Source organism: Mustela erminea, chromosome 6 (genome assembly GCF_009829155.1).
Source record: "Mustela erminea isolate mMusErm1 chromosome 6, mMusErm1.Pri, whole genome shotgun sequence".
NCBI lineage: Eukaryota > Metazoa > Chordata > Mammalia > Carnivora > Mustelidae > Mustela > Mustela erminea.
The window spans coordinates 127,243,557-127,259,269 of record NC_045619.1 but is presented as its reverse complement, the minus strand read 5'-3'; the positions used below and the strand labels follow the sequence as shown (position 1 = coordinate 127,259,269).

General features: G+C 38.9%; 1 protein-coding gene across 1 annotated transcript in view; it reads left to right on the top strand.

The window, feature by feature from the left end:
• The window catches only part of LOC116593626, a 90,769-nt gene that overhangs the window by 64,969 nt on the left and 10,087 nt on the right, over nt 1–15,713 (top strand). The window lies entirely within an intron of this gene.

Below are 15,713 nucleotides of genomic sequence, written 5' to 3'. Positions count from 1 at the left end.
ATTACTTTGCTCCACAATAGATTAACTCCCAGACAAGTGGATTATCTGTTAATTTGATGTCACCCTTACTGAACTAAAACTCTCACTATTGAATTTTACTAATTATATATTACCGCAAAGTAGCTACTTACAAAGGCATTTTAAATAAGCATTTAGATCCAGAAATCTATTATAATTACTTAACCCTGGAAAAGGGAACAAGAATAGTGTCGCTCACATGCTGCACAATGGCTGTCCATGGATCTGAATGGAACATGCCCAGTGTGGTCTGTTAGGCATGCAGAGTGATTTTAAAACCAAATATTTAAAACCAACTATTTCAAGTTTCAACATCTAAAAATTAGGAGAGCTTACAAAAATAAATTCTTATTTCTCTCTTTTGGGGAAAAGAATCAGAAAAGAATGTTGAACTATTCTGGACAGTCTCTTCAATAAATGGTATTGGGGAAACTGGACAAGCAAAAGAATGAAACTGGACCCCTCTCTTATCCCATACACAAAAATCAACTCAAAATGGATTAAAGCCTTGAATGTAAGACCTGCAACTGTAAAACTTATAAAAGAAAACGTAAGTGGTAAGCTATTTGATCTTGGTGGTACTTTTTTGGGATTTGACACCAAAAACAAAGGTAACAGAAGTAAAATACACAAGTGGCACTACATCAAACTAAAAAGCTTCTGCAATCTCTGGAATGAGAGAAAATATTTGCAAACCACATACCTGATAAAAGATTAATTTAAAAAAAAACCAATTTAAAGAAAGCAAAAACAAATAACCCAACGAAGAAATGGCAAAGCACCCAAATAGACACTTTGGTCAAAGACAGACAAAATGTCAACAGATACAAGAGGAGCTCAACACCATAGAGCAGGGAAGTGCAAATCCAAACCGTAACGAGAGAGCATCACCTCACACCAGTTAGAATGTTCATTATCAAAATGACAAGGGATAGCAAGTGCTGGTGAGGATGTGGAAAAGAGGGAAAGGTCATATGTTGTTGATGGGAATGTAGACTGGTACAGCCACTATGGTGAACAGTGTGGACGTTCCTGCAGAAACTGAAAATGGAACTACCATTTGATCCAGCACATCCACTTCTGGGGATAGATCCAAAGGAAACCAAATGATGACCTTGAAGAGATATCTGCACACTCCGTACGTCACAGCGTTATTCACATAGAAAGCATGGAAACAACCTTAGTGTCCATTGACCTATGAGTGGATAAAGAAAAGGTGATATTAAAAAAAAAAAGAAAAGAAAACAAAAGGTGATATTGAAATATATATGAATATTACTCAGCTTTTAAAAAGAAAGAAGTCCTGTGTTTGTGATAACCTGAAAAAAACTGGGGGCAGTTACACTCACTGAGATAAACCAGATATGGCTTCGTTTATATCTAAGGGATAAATCCAAAAAAAATCTTAAAAAAAAAAATGTCAAACTCATGAAAAAGAGTAGGAAAGCGACTGACAAAGCATAGGGAGTGAGAGAGACAGGGGGAGGTTGGTAAAAGTGTGCCCCCTCAGAAACCGACTCTGAATATTTTTGTACATGTCTTTTTGTAGAGATTTCTACTCCTATCTGTTGGACATAGACTTTGGAGTAGAATTACTGAGAATCTGAAAGTAGGTATCCATTTAGTTTGAGTATAGAATTCTATCTTCCAAAGTGTTTCTACCAGTTTACACTCCCACCAGCCATGTATAAGAGTTCCAGTTGGTTCATGTTGTTGCCAAACTGGGTGTTGTCAATCTTTTTAATTTTAGCCATCCTAGTGGGTGTGTAGTGATATCTTGTTGTGGTTTTAATTTTAATTTTCTCCATGACTAATGATGTTAAGCATCTTCTTATATGCTTACCGTCACATACACTCTTTTCAAAAGTGCCTGTGAAAGTCTTTTGCCCATTTTTTTAGTAACAGCATTATTGAGATTTAATTCACATACCATAAATTTCTCGGTATTCAAGTACGAATCCATCAGGTATTAGTATATTACAGAGCTGTACAATTATCAGCATCATCTAATTTCAGAACATTTTTATCACCCCCAAAAGAAACCATATTCCCATTAGTAGTCACTCTGCATCTGCCCCCCACCCCCTACCACAGCCCCTGGCAACCAGTGACTTACTTCCAGTCTATATCCCTATTCTAGACATTTCATATTTTTTTTTAAAAATCATGTGATGTGACACTTTGTGCCTAGTTCGGTGGGGGGGGTGTTGTTGTTTTGGAGGGGATTTTTTGTTGCTTTTTTTTTCTTACTGAACCTAATGTCTTCAAAATTCAACCATGTTGTACCATGTATCCATATTTTATTCGTTTTTATTGTTGAACAATATTCCCTTATGTGGTTATGCCACATTTTTTCTTTAAATGAAAGGGAAACTTTATTGAAGCCCCTGTGGGCCTTGGGCCTCCTGCGGACAAAGAAAAAGTAGGTGGAGGGCCCTTATGTGACCTTCTTGGGGTACAGGTTGCCAGTATGGCCTCGTCCTTCTTGTGACCGCATGGGAGGATGGGTGAGCATACCCTCGGGGCAGATCATCTTATTGCAGGTGTATTTCTGGGTGAGCTGGTGGAGGAAGGCTATGGAAGGATGATGCTACCCCAGAGGTGAACTGCCAAGGGCTCTTCCTGGATATTATAGTCTGAGTGCCCGGCCATCCTCCAGCTGTTTCCCTGTGAAACTCAGACATTGCTGAGATGCCCTCCTTGCCTTAGATTTTGGTTTTGACATTCTCAGTGGTGTCACCGGGGTCAACCTCAAGGGTGATGGTCTTGCCTGTCAAGGTCTTAACAGAGATCGGCATCTCTGCGGCCATTCTACCAGCTGATTGAACAGAAAGACCATGTCACTTTTTTATTTCTGTCATTACTTGATGGACATGTAGACTGTTAACTCTTTTGGGCTGTTATTGATAATTTGTTTACCCATTTTTATTTATTTTTATTTTTTTTAAGATTTTATTTATTTGTTTGAGAGAGAGTAGGAGAGAGAGTGAATAGGGGAGAGGAGCAGAGGGAGAAGGAGAAGCAGGCTCCATACTGAGCAGGGAGCCCAACATGGGATGGATCCCAGGACCCTGGGATCATGACCTGAGCCGAAGACAGACTCCCAACCAACTGAGCCACCTAGGCACTCCTGTATACACGTTTTTAAATGAACATATGTTCTCAGTTCTCTTGGATATATACCTAGGAGAAAAATTGCTGGGTCATATGGTAACTCTATGTTTACCATATTGGGGAACTGCCAAACTTCCAAAGTTTGCACTATTTTAAAGTATCACAAGCAGGGACACCTGGGTGACTCAGTCAGTTAAGTGTCTGCCTTTGGCTCAGGGTCCTGGGATGCTTGAGCTCCCCCTCAGGCTTCCTGCTCAGTGGGGAGTCTGCTTCTCCCTCTCCTTCTCTCCCTCCTCCCTGCTCTCGTGTACAAGTGATCTCTCTCTCTCAAATAAATAAATGAAATGTTTAAAAAAAAACCACCATGAGCAATTCTTCCCACATGCTCATTGGCACTTGTTATTGCCTGGCTTTTTTTAAAAAAGTGCTGCCATCCTAGAAAGTATCTCTAGAACTGGTATCTCATTGTGATTTTCACTTTTCTTTCCTCAATGACTAATGATTTGAACGTCTTCTCACATGTGTAGTGACCATTTGTATACTTTATTGACAGAAATGTCTATTCAAATTCTTTACCCATTTTTAACTTGGGTTGTTTTTCTTTTCACTGTTGAGTTACTGAATATATCTATATACTGACATAATATATATATAATATGTATGTATATATCTATATACAGATAATATATCTATATTGACAGATATATAAATTACAACTATCTTTCTCTATTCAGTGGGTTGTCTTTTCAGTTACTTGACAGTGTCCTTTGACATACACAAGTTTTTCATTTTAATGTAATCCAATTTCTTTGGTCCTCCTTTTGTTGGGTATTATATCTAAGAAACCACTGTATAATTTAAGATCTTGAGATTTATTCCCACAGGGCACCTGGGTGGCTCAGTGGGTTAAAGCCTCTGCCTTCAGCTCAGGTCATGATCCCAGGGTCCTGGGATCGAGCCCCGCATCATGCTCTCTGCTCAGCGGGGAGCCTGCTTCCTCCTCTCTCTCTCTCTGCCTGCCTCTCTGCCTACTTGTGATCTCTGTCTGTCAAATAAATAATAAAATCTTAAAAAAAAAAAATTTACTCCAAAGTTTTCTTGTAAGAGTTTTGAAGTTTTCGTTCTTACATGTGTTTCTATGATCTATTATGAGTTAATTTTTGTATATGGTTTAAAGGGGATCCAAAGTTCATTATTCTGTTTATAGATATGGATACAACTCCAACTGTTGAAGGAAAAAAAAAAAAACAAACCTGTTCTTTCCCTCTTGAATTTTCTTAGTATCTTTATCAAAAATTGATTGACCATAAATATAAGTGTTTATTTCTGTGCTCTCAATTTATTCTATTAATCTGTATGCCAGCCTTATGTTAGTACCACATTTTCCTGATTATAGTAGTATTGAAGTCAGTTTTGAAATGGGGAAGTGTGAGTCCTCCACCTTTTCTAAGATTGGCTATTCTAGATCCCTGGCATTTCCATATGAATTTTGAGATCAGTTTGGTAATTCCTGGAAAAATTTAGCTGGAATTTTGATAGGGACTATGTTGAATCTGTAGATTAATTTGGGGAGTATTGCCATCTGAATATTAAAACTTCTACCCTATACAAATAGGATGTCTTTCTGTTTACTTAGTTTTCTTTAATTTCTTTCCACAAAATTTTGAGTTTTGACTATATACATATTGCATTTCTTCTGTTAAACTTATTCCTAAGTAGTTTATTCTTTTGTAAATGGAACTATTTTTCTCAATTTCATTGTCAGGTTCTTCATTGCTAACAAATAGAAATATAATTGACTTTTGTGTATTGATTCTGTATCTTGTATCTTGCAACCATGCTAACCTGTTTACTAGTACTAACATTTTGTATGTGTGTAACTCCTTGGGATTTTCTCTGTGTAAGCTGGTGTCATCTATGTATAGAGATAGTTTCATTTTTCCATTCTAATCTGGATGGATTTTATGTCTTTTCTTACCTAAATGCAGTGGCTAGAACCTTGAATACAGTGCTGGATGGCAGTGACAAAATTGTTGTCTTGTTCCTGATCTGAAGGAGAAAGATTTCAGGTTTTCACCATTAAGGGTTAAACTGTGGGGTTTTTGTAGGTGGATTTAATCAGTTTCAGGAAATTTCCTTCTATCACTTTGTTGAGTGAATGTTTCTATCATGAAAAGGCATTGAATTTTGTCGAATGCTTTTTTTTTTTCTTGCTTCTATTAAGAAGATCATGTGATTCTTGGTCTTTTATTGTATTAATTTGCTGTGTTACGTTGGTTGATTTTTGTTTGTTAAATCAACCTTGCATTTCTGGGATCAACCCACTTGGTCATGGTTTATAATTCATTTTATGTGTTGCTTTCATTTTATATTTTTTATGTTTAATTTTATGTGTTTGCTTATATTTCTTTGAGGATTTTGTGTCAATATTATAAGGTATATTGATCCATAGTTTTCTTTTTTTGTGATTTCTTTGGATGATCTTTGGATTGTTGTAAGCCTTTAATTACTTTCCAGAGTTCCAAAAAAAGTTTTATTTTGACAATTTTTATCTGCCTGCTTTTATGGAGGAGCAGATATTTTGAGATCCTCAATCTATCATTCTAGATGTGTTCTGCTGTTTATTTCAATTGTTATTGATTTATAGGAGTTGTCCATTTAACTTTTTACACTTGATCTTAGCCAAAAGGCCGAGAAGCGATCCATTTAACTTTTTAATTGATTCTGAATACAAGTCCGCAGTCAAATCTGTGCATTGAGAATATCTTCTCCCAGTTCATGTCTCACCTTTCACTTTGCTGCTCACCTTGTACTTTGCTGCTCAGCTGAAAGACTTAATAAATGAAGAAAATGTAACGTTGCCTCTTCCCTCTCTTCTGTTCATGACATAATATTGGTTGTCAGTACTTGATGGACCCTTCCTAAAACTTGCCTGTGAATGTGTAAACAGACACCCACACACACACACAGATGTTTAGGTGGTGGAAGATTTATAAATGGGATCTACTAGCTATATACTTTATGACTTGATGATTTTCTAGTATTGCTTTTAAAGGCTGCATAAGATTCAATAGTAGCAGAAATACCATGTTTTGCTTAAGATTTAGATGATTCCCAATTCCTTATGCTAAAAACAATACTGGAACATCTTTGTACATATGTTCCTATATTTAAGTGTAAATATTCCCGAAGACTTGAATCCCAGAAAGAATGGATGGGCCAAATCCTAGGAACTTTCTATCATTTATGTAAGTAGCAAATTGCCTTCCAGAAGGCTATATCAAGTTACACTCTCACCTACAGTTTATAGAAATGTATATTTTCCAGCATTCGTACCAAATAGTGGAGATAAGCATTTTCTCCAATTTGGATAGTTTGATGGTTAAAATATATTTTGAGATTTTATTTGTATTTCCTTGATTACCTGTGACATTAAGAACTTTTTCATTTATCCCTCTTTATTTCCACTTCATGAATTGTTTATATCTTTCAACTAATCTGAGTTTTCTTTATTGATTTATATATTCTCTGTACATGTTCTGGATAGTAACCTTTACCTATTAAATATGTTGTAAATATTTCCCCAGTCTTATTGCTCATATTTTAATTCTCCTTTACTGTCTTTTTATATTAATTTTTAAAGAAGAGATTCTCTGTTTTAGCTTTGTGTTTCTAAAATTTTTGCCTTGCTTAGGAAGGCCTACCTCAACTCAGTATTATAAAAACATTTTCTAGGGTGCCTTGGTGGCTCAGTGAGTTAGAGGTCTGATTCTCAATCTTGACTAAGGTCTTGATCTTGGGGTTGTGGGTTCAAGCCCAGTGTTGGGCTCTACATTGGGCATGGAGCTTACTTAAAAAACATTTTCCAGGGGTACCCAGTCTGTTAAGCATCCAACTCTTGGTTTCATCTCAGGTAATGATCTCAGAGTCTTGAGGTCATGAGATCAAGCCCCACCTCAGCTCTGGGCTCAGTGTGGAGTCTGCTCGAGATTCTTTCTCCTTCTCCCTCTACCCCTCCCCATACTCATGTGCTCTCTCTCTCTAAAATAAATAAATGAAATCTTAAAAAAAAATTTCCTATATTTCCTCCTAATAATTTTTGAATTTTGTTTTGTACTTTTGTTTTCTCATTTTTATACAGAATGACAAAATGCCTTCCAAGAGGTATTTTATTCCTTTCTTAAATACCTTACTTGTACATGTTGGTACTTTATAGCTTTATATTTTTTCAAATGTGTGGGAAATTATCTAGTAGCCATTTATTAAATTGCTTACCCTTTATCTCCTATTTGAACTGTTACCCAGGGGTGCCTGGGTGGCTCAGTCTTTGATTGCCTGCCTTTGGCTCAGGTCATGATCCCAAGGTCCAGGGATGGAGCCCCTCATCAGGCTCCGGGCTTGGCGGGAAGCCTTCTTCTCCCTCTCCCCACTCCCCCTGCTTGTGTTCCCTCTCTCACTGTGTCTCTGTCAAATAAATAAATAAAATCTAAAAAAAAAAACAAGCTGCTACCTATATCAAAACTCAATCCCCATATTTACAGGAGGAGTCTGTCTTAGGACTCCTGGGTTTTATTGATTGCCGTGTCTATTTCTATGCACTATCTTACTGTTTTATTTATGATAGCTTTACTAGGCATGTTTTCCTGCCTGGCAGGGAAGATCTCCCTTTCTCTGTTCTTCTTCTCCATAAATTTCTCTGTTACTCTTGTGCATTTTATATAAATACATGTAAAAAACCTTTTACATGTAAAATAATAAAACCTTTTACATCTATATGTAAAACATACATATATATGTAAGAGGCTTTATTTATTTATTTATTTGACAGAGAGAGAGAGAGAGAGCGCGCACAAGTAAGCAGAGTGGCAGGCAGAGGGAGAGAGAGAAGCAGGCTCTCTGCTGAGCAGGGAACCGTATACAGGGCTTGATCCCAGGACCCTGGAATCATGACCTGACCTGAAGGCAGCCGCTTAATCAACTGAGCCACCCAGATCCCCCTTTCATGTGATATTTAGAATAAGCTTCAGATTTCTGAATAAATTCAGATGGTATTTTGATTGGTGTCATATTTATTAATCAATAAATTTGAGGTAGATTTGATGTCTTTATAATGTTGGCTGTTCCCATGAGGGAAAGAGAGAGAGAAAGAGAAAGATGCCTTGATACAACAATATATATACACCTTGATTTATGTCTTATACATTTTTTTCATTTTATTAATATAGTTCTAACATTTCCTATCAGATATTTTTTTTAAGAATTTATTTATTTACTTGACAGACAGAGATCACAAGTAGGCAGAGAGGCAGGCAAAGAGAGAGAGAGGAGGAAGCAGGCTCCCTGCCAAGCAGAGAGCCTGACATGGGACTCGATCCCAGGACCCGAGATCATGACCTGAGCCGAAGGCAGAAGCCCAATCCACTGAGCCACCCAGGCTCCCCCTATCAGGTATTTTAAAGATGAGCTGCTAATTGTAAATGGCATTATTTTATTCATTATATTTCCTAATTGGTAATTCCAGATGCCATCAATTTTGTATGTTCTTATTTTCATCCACATTTTTAATTCTCTTGTAAGTCCTCTCTAATAATTTTTCCAGATCATTTACTTGATTTTTTTCCTTGATTTATTCCAATAATTAGAATGACCAAAAAATACTGAATAGTGACAGTGACAGTGGTTATCCTCATCTTTTCGCCAATTATGGTGAAAAGGGGATTTAATGTTTCATCATCAGGTTTATTTGGGGAGTTTATTTAAGGAAGTTCCCTTCTATTTTTTTTTAATCGTGTTTCAAATAATCATTATCATGATTGAGGGTTGAATTTGGTCTCTCTTTTCATTTGTTATATCGTGAATTAGATTAATAATAGGTATCCTGATGCTGAACTACCTTTTTATTCATGAGATGAAACCTACTAGGTCACCATGCATTTTTAAAAAATACTACTGGATTTGATTTCCTAATACTTTATTTGTGCATTTGCATCTTTATTTTCAAATTGGATTGTAATTTCTTTCATTTGAATGCCCTGCCTGTCCAATTTTGAAATCAGGTTTATGCTAGCTATACTGAGTAAATTAGGAAGCCTCTCCTTTTCTTTTTTAATACTCTTCAACAGTTTAAAATATTAACCTGTTAAACCTGTTTAAAATATTAACCTATTAATATAAACCTGTTACTTGACAGGTTTGCAGAATTCATCCATAAACTAGATCTATTGCCTTTTGAGACATGTTGATATTTGTCTGCTTTTCACTACTATAGTTAATGATCTAAACAAATTTTTCTCTTTTTGAGCCAATGACTTTTAGATTATCATTCATTTCAGTTGGATTTTCTAACTTTGAGTACTGCCAAGTAGAAAGGTATGCAAAAGGCTAAAAATAAAATGTTTCAAATAAGTGGACCAATGAGCATTTGGGTGGAGAGGTGTTGGATTAAAGATGATCGTGTTTTTTTCTTCTTTAAAATGGAAAAAAAACAACAACCCAGTTCAGATGAGTAGTTGGAGGAGCTATGATTCAAACCATCTATTAAGCAACTGATAAAACAAAGCAATTCAGTTTCAAATGCTTCTTGCTTAGAACCAAATGTGTTCGACAAACTTTTATGTCCTGATCCTATAGGTCCTCAAATTTTAAGTGAAAAATTAAGCCCTTTAATAATGAAGAAACCATTTTTGTTAAAGCACTTGAAAGCGGACTCAGGCATTGGGATTCCTGACAAATGATGAACACTTTAGGGATGTGGCTGTCTCGTTGGAGTCACAAGCTCCAAGAGCATGTGGTCAGAGGTTCTGCACTGAATCTCGCATGCCCTAGAGCGACAGGATAACCACAGAGAACATGTGTTGAATTTGTGGTTGTTTCCACAGTGGCCCCTGTACTGTCCGTCCACTCTCTTGCAGCTGCAGGGGTGAGACCCAATAAACCAATCAAGTCAATCCCATCTGCTCTGCTGCTAAGATTGGTTCTGATAACCAGACCAAAGCAATTCATCCCATGGCATTTTTATGTAACATTTATGGGGCTGAATTTTTGCAGTTCTGCTCTGGTGTTGAATTGTATTTTCCTGTCTGCACCTCCAGGGTTCTGGGTAATATTTGAACAGCTTCATCCATGAAGTTCAGCATTGGGTTTCACGAGTGGCCTCTTCCGCTTCTTTGTGAATGTTATGCCCCAATAATGGGTCCGTGATTAAAGGAGCGAGACTGATACAAAGCGAAGGTCAAGCAAAGTTTTATTTTGCGCCAAGCATCAAGAATCTAACCGAACGTTCTGGGCCGCCCCTCTTACAAGAGAGGGCGACCCTTCTCTGTTTCAGAGTCTAGCTTTTAAGGGCAAAGGCCATGAGGTCGGGCCTGGCCACTCACAAGTGGCCAATGAGATTGTAACACACACAGGAAACTCCATAGTGATGCTAGGTGGCAACTGAGTTACAATTTACCCTAGTAGACATTTGAACCAGCCTATTACACCTTGATTGGGATTGGCGCCAAAAAGGCTTCCAAAGGGCGGGGCCATACTCCTTGGTAACCAGGGAGACAGTACGCATCCCCCACTGATCAGATGTCTCCACCTGGCCTGACCCACCTTTGTATCTGGGCTTGGTTACCTGAAGCTGGTTTCCGGGACTTGTCTCCAAGTAAATCCCCTGGGGGAAGGGGAGCAGGGACAGTTTCTAAATAGGTCCTTACAGTGAAAGGGCACGACAATTTCATAGTCCCCTGGGCTCAAGAGCCAACTTCAGAGGCAACTACTCCAATTAGAGAAGAATGGAGCATCTGGTTTCAGGCATTATCTAGGTAAGATAGGGATTTTAATTTGGGTTTTTAGGGATGGGATTCTGGGGTTCTAAAACATGCTTGAATTATATCCAAGATAATGTGCATTTTCCTGGGAGAGGGTCCATTGCTTTTATCAGATTCTCCAAGGTATCAATTTAAAAGGATTACCATATCAGTCAGGGTTCTCCAGAGATAAAGAAGCAGTAGGAGATAATATATAAGGAAGTATTGGCTTATGCAATTATTAAGGTTAAGAAGTTCCATAATATGGAACTTGTAGGCCAGAGACTCAGGAAAGCTGATGGTGTAATTCAGCCCAAGTTGGAAGTCTTGAGAATCAGGAATGCCGATGACATAAATCCTAGCTGGAAGGCAGGAGACTATGAGATGAGACCTACCAGCTCAGTTGGTGAGGCAGGAAAAAAGTGAGACGCAATCTTCCTTCCTCTGCCTTCTGTCCTATTCAGTTCCTCCAAAGACTACATAAAGCCCAACCACTTGAGGAGGGCAACCGAATGTATGGAGTCCACTGGTTTCAGTGCACCCTCACAGACACACCTAATGTGGCCACCCATGGCCCACGCAAATTAACCATCACAGTTAAGAACCGTGGTAGAGGTTTTATAGGCCCCTTTCCTTGAGTTCAGGCAAAACCACAGAGGCAGCTGTTGGAGACACACCAGAATCAGAAGAGGCAAGAGAGATTCGTAGGGCAGAGAAGAGAAGGGATGCAGATCTCAGCTCTCCCGGCAGGGGTTCCAGCTCGGCTGCTCTGTACCACTTCCGGGGATTATTAAAAATATTCCTGATGCCCAGAAAAACCCCCAGGCAAATCAAATGTGACCGCATTATTGTCTGGATTGGAGGTGCTTGTGCTTACATCACATCCGGATTCCCAAGGAGAGGAACTTGAGCAGATTCACTGAGAGGTCGTTTCCTGCCTTTGGTTCTGCATTCCCATATCAGATCAGGTTGGGGTTACTGGAGGGTAGGAAATCAGCCACATTACCTGGCTTGCTAAAATGTAACACAGAGGCTGCTGGGGGCAGGGAAGGTTTCTGAGAAGGGCGTAGGCATTTGGAATGCAGACGCCTGTAGCCCCAATAAGGCCTCAGGGAGTTGCCTTCCCTGCCGCTTTCTCAGCCCAAAAACAGCCACCCTGTGATCTAAGAGAGGCAAGCATTGTCCCTTAGGCTCTGCTTAGCAGAACTCAGAGAATAGGCAGATTAGCACTGTGGATTAGCACATGGTATCTTTCCCATAAACAGCTCCTCCTAGTTCCAGTAAGACCCTTTGTCACACATCCGGTGCTTGAGAAACAGTGATAAGGATTTGTGATTATCCTGAAGGACCAATAAAAGTGGGAACAAAGAAGAGCAAAGGGTCTTTGGTCCCTAAGCGTTGACCCCCTTGCCTTCTCTCTTTCGGAGCAAAATTTGGAGCAATCTTTCATCCAGGGATACAGGGTTTGCAGGCCATTGCCAGCAAGATCAGGCGATCGGTCAAGATAAACATCCCCATCCTTGCCGGTAGATAGACTAGGACAATTTACACTTCTCCAGAAAATCACTTCGGGAAATAATTACTTGTTTACTCACAGACACCAAAGTCTAACCTGCTCAGGAGCTAAGAGATAACATTAGTAGTGTGCTTGATAGTATTCTTTTTTTTTTTTTTTTTTTTTAAAGATTTTATTTATTTATTTGACAGAGAGAGATCACAGGTAGGAAGAGAGGCAGGCAGAGAGAGAGAGGAGGAAGCAGGCTCCCTGCTGAGCAGAGAGCCCGATGCGGGACTCGATCCCAGGACCCTGAGATCATGACCTGAGCCGAAGGCAGCGGCTTAACCCACTGAGCCACCCAGGTATTCTTGAGTGGTATTTAGGAAGCACTGGGATATTTCCTGCCGAATAAACAGCCTCATAATCACCTTGGAGCTCAGCTGATACAAATACCCAGGACTTTTACCTGTTCCCCAAGAAGGCTTTCACCCAGTCTAAGTGTTTAAAACCTTATACTTTCTTGATATTTGTCCCAAGTTTTCTGTTGTTTCATTTGATCTCATTACTTCTGGTTGTAACCCCTTTATATCATAACTATCTTAACAAATTACTCATCTAAGCAACAAATTATTTCAGAGAGAATTCATTCAGAGCAAAAGCATTTATTTCTAAAAACCGTCATTCTCTTGGTGGCCTGGCAAAACTTATCATCATAATTAGGCATAGTCACTATTTAATTCTGATTAGTGATCTACAAAGTAAACTGTAGAAACACAAAATATCCAAATCAGGACATAGTCTGAATGTAAGTCATGTTAGCAATAGACTATGGTAAAATATTTAAAAGAGGTTTATTGCCTCGCTATTTTTAGCATTTATCTTAATTATTTAAAAACCAATTTTTAAGCATTAAATAATGTTTCCTGCAAATTCCCCTTTGGTTTAAAAAAGGTAAGTAGGCATTAACTCCTTTTGTAGATGACAACAAAAGCTTGAAATTAATTGCCCCCTTCCGCACTCTCTGCAGTTTTCCCCCTCGCTCCCAAGTATCTATCGTTGCCATCCTGCTCCTTCTTGCATAATACATCAATTAGACTCTGCATTTTAAAAAAATAAGAAATATCAAACAAGAGAAGACATTGGTAAAAAGTTCATCAGGCACTTGTATTTCATACAGCAATTTGTCTGTCTCTTAATTCTAATCAGATGAACACCAGTTTCTGATGATCTGTTTAGGAAGTGAATGGTAAGGCTGGTTTAAGTGACACATCTAGGAAGCCTGAGAACTCCACATCCCGGAAGGGCCCTTCACTACCAAGTTTCTAGACGTTTGAGGTACTGGATGACAGCTCTTCCTCTGTGAAAATAGAGCCGCAAAAGGGCACAGACATTAGAACCATCCATGGGGCCATGGTTCAAATCCTCCTTATGCCCCTTAATGCCCTGCAACCTCCATGAAAGTCACAAATTCTGGGATGATCCGTTTCCCATGGAGAATGTGATTACTACCATCCACCTCTGAGGATTTTATGAGGTGTACAGAAGACACTGGCTGGGGGAGGGGGAGGTCTTCAAGAAGTGGAAATGATCACGGTTTGCACGTTCCTAGAGTCTACAAACATCACTGCATTTTCTTCGAACAAATAAAAACATATTGAAATCCCTTTAAGAATACTCATTTTTATATAATTACACTTTCTAACATTTTCTAAACCAGTAACAAATATTTATTGAGTGTTTACATGGCATCAGGGATGGGGTTCAGTACTGAGGACAGAGTAGTAACAAGATAGATACAGGCTTGCTGGTCATGCATTTCACGGGTAATAAAACCCATCCATCCACTTTGTTCATCTTCAATTGTTTCAGCAAAAAGTGTAGTAAGCCCTACTTGTCTGAAAAATCACGAAAAGTACGACTGACCTTTGAACAACATGGTTTTGAACTCTATGGGTCCAATTTTATGTGGATTTTTTTTTTCGATAAACCCAGTAGTCAAACATATTTTCTCTTATGATTTTCTTAATAACATTTCTTTTCTCTAGTTTACTCTATTGTAAGAATGCAATATATATATATAACATACATATATGCAGCATATGTATGCATATATATGTACGTATGTATGTGTGAAGTACATATGTATGCAGTATATATATATAAAACATACAAAATATGTGTCAGTCAACTGTTTACATTATCGGTAAGGTTTTTGGTCAACTGTAGGTTCTAAGTAGTTAGGTTTTGGGGAAATCAGTAGTGACACGTGGCTGTTTGATGCACAGGGGATCTGTGTCTCTAACCCCTGCATTGTTTAAGGGTCAACTGTATATTGTTCCTTTTAGAGAGTAAAAACCTGAATTTACTGAACACTAACTATAATAAGCATTTATAGACTAACTCAGCTGTTCTTCACAATTATCCTGTGAGGCACGTCTATCATTATTGCCATTTTACATAGGAGGAAACCAAAGTATAAAGAGATTAGGTAATTTGTTCACATCACAGGGTGAATACTGGCCAACCTTGGATTATCTGGTGGTCTGGCTGCAAAGCCCTTGCTCTTAGCCTTCATTCTGTGCTGTTTTGCATAGGTAGAGTGAGGCCCAGAGGAAGCCTTGTCTTCTTGGCCTCCAGGGCATGCAGGACAAGTAAACATGTTGTGCTCAGTGACACGGATACGATTTGGACAAATGTCCAGAACCTCCAGGAAAGACCCAGACAAATGATTGCAGTCAGCTGGTTCTAGATTTAAACTGCTCCAACATGGAGGAAGAGGTGGGCAAAAAATCACCCCTATACTTCCTGGGAAGGGTTCAATATGCAAAGAGGACTTATCCTGAGATGTGCCACATTGTCCTGAAAACTCATCGCCTTCCTCAGTACAGGGACTTGTATTAACAAAGAGTGGGTTAAATGAATGCATCTTTACTGGGGACATCAGAGGACAGAAGTAGCAGGGCCTTCCTGCTGTGAGCTTAGTATGTAAATTGTGGTTCTGAAGTTGAGGGGTTTGGGGGTGTTGAGAGGTAGACTACAAGAAAGAAAGAATTAAATCAGGATCTGTCATCAACAACCCCAGCATAAACCACAGAAGAGTGGCTCTGAGAAGAAGGGCGCCACCACCTTGTACAGAGCCGTGCATCGTCTCCATCAGGAATTGTCACCCCCACGGCCCCCCTCCACAACTGGGGCCCTCATTCTAAAATGTAGTACTGCTGCCCATAGATGGCTGGCCTGGGGCCTGACATGGAACTCACAGAGCTTTCTAGGCTGGTCAGCAGTTCTCC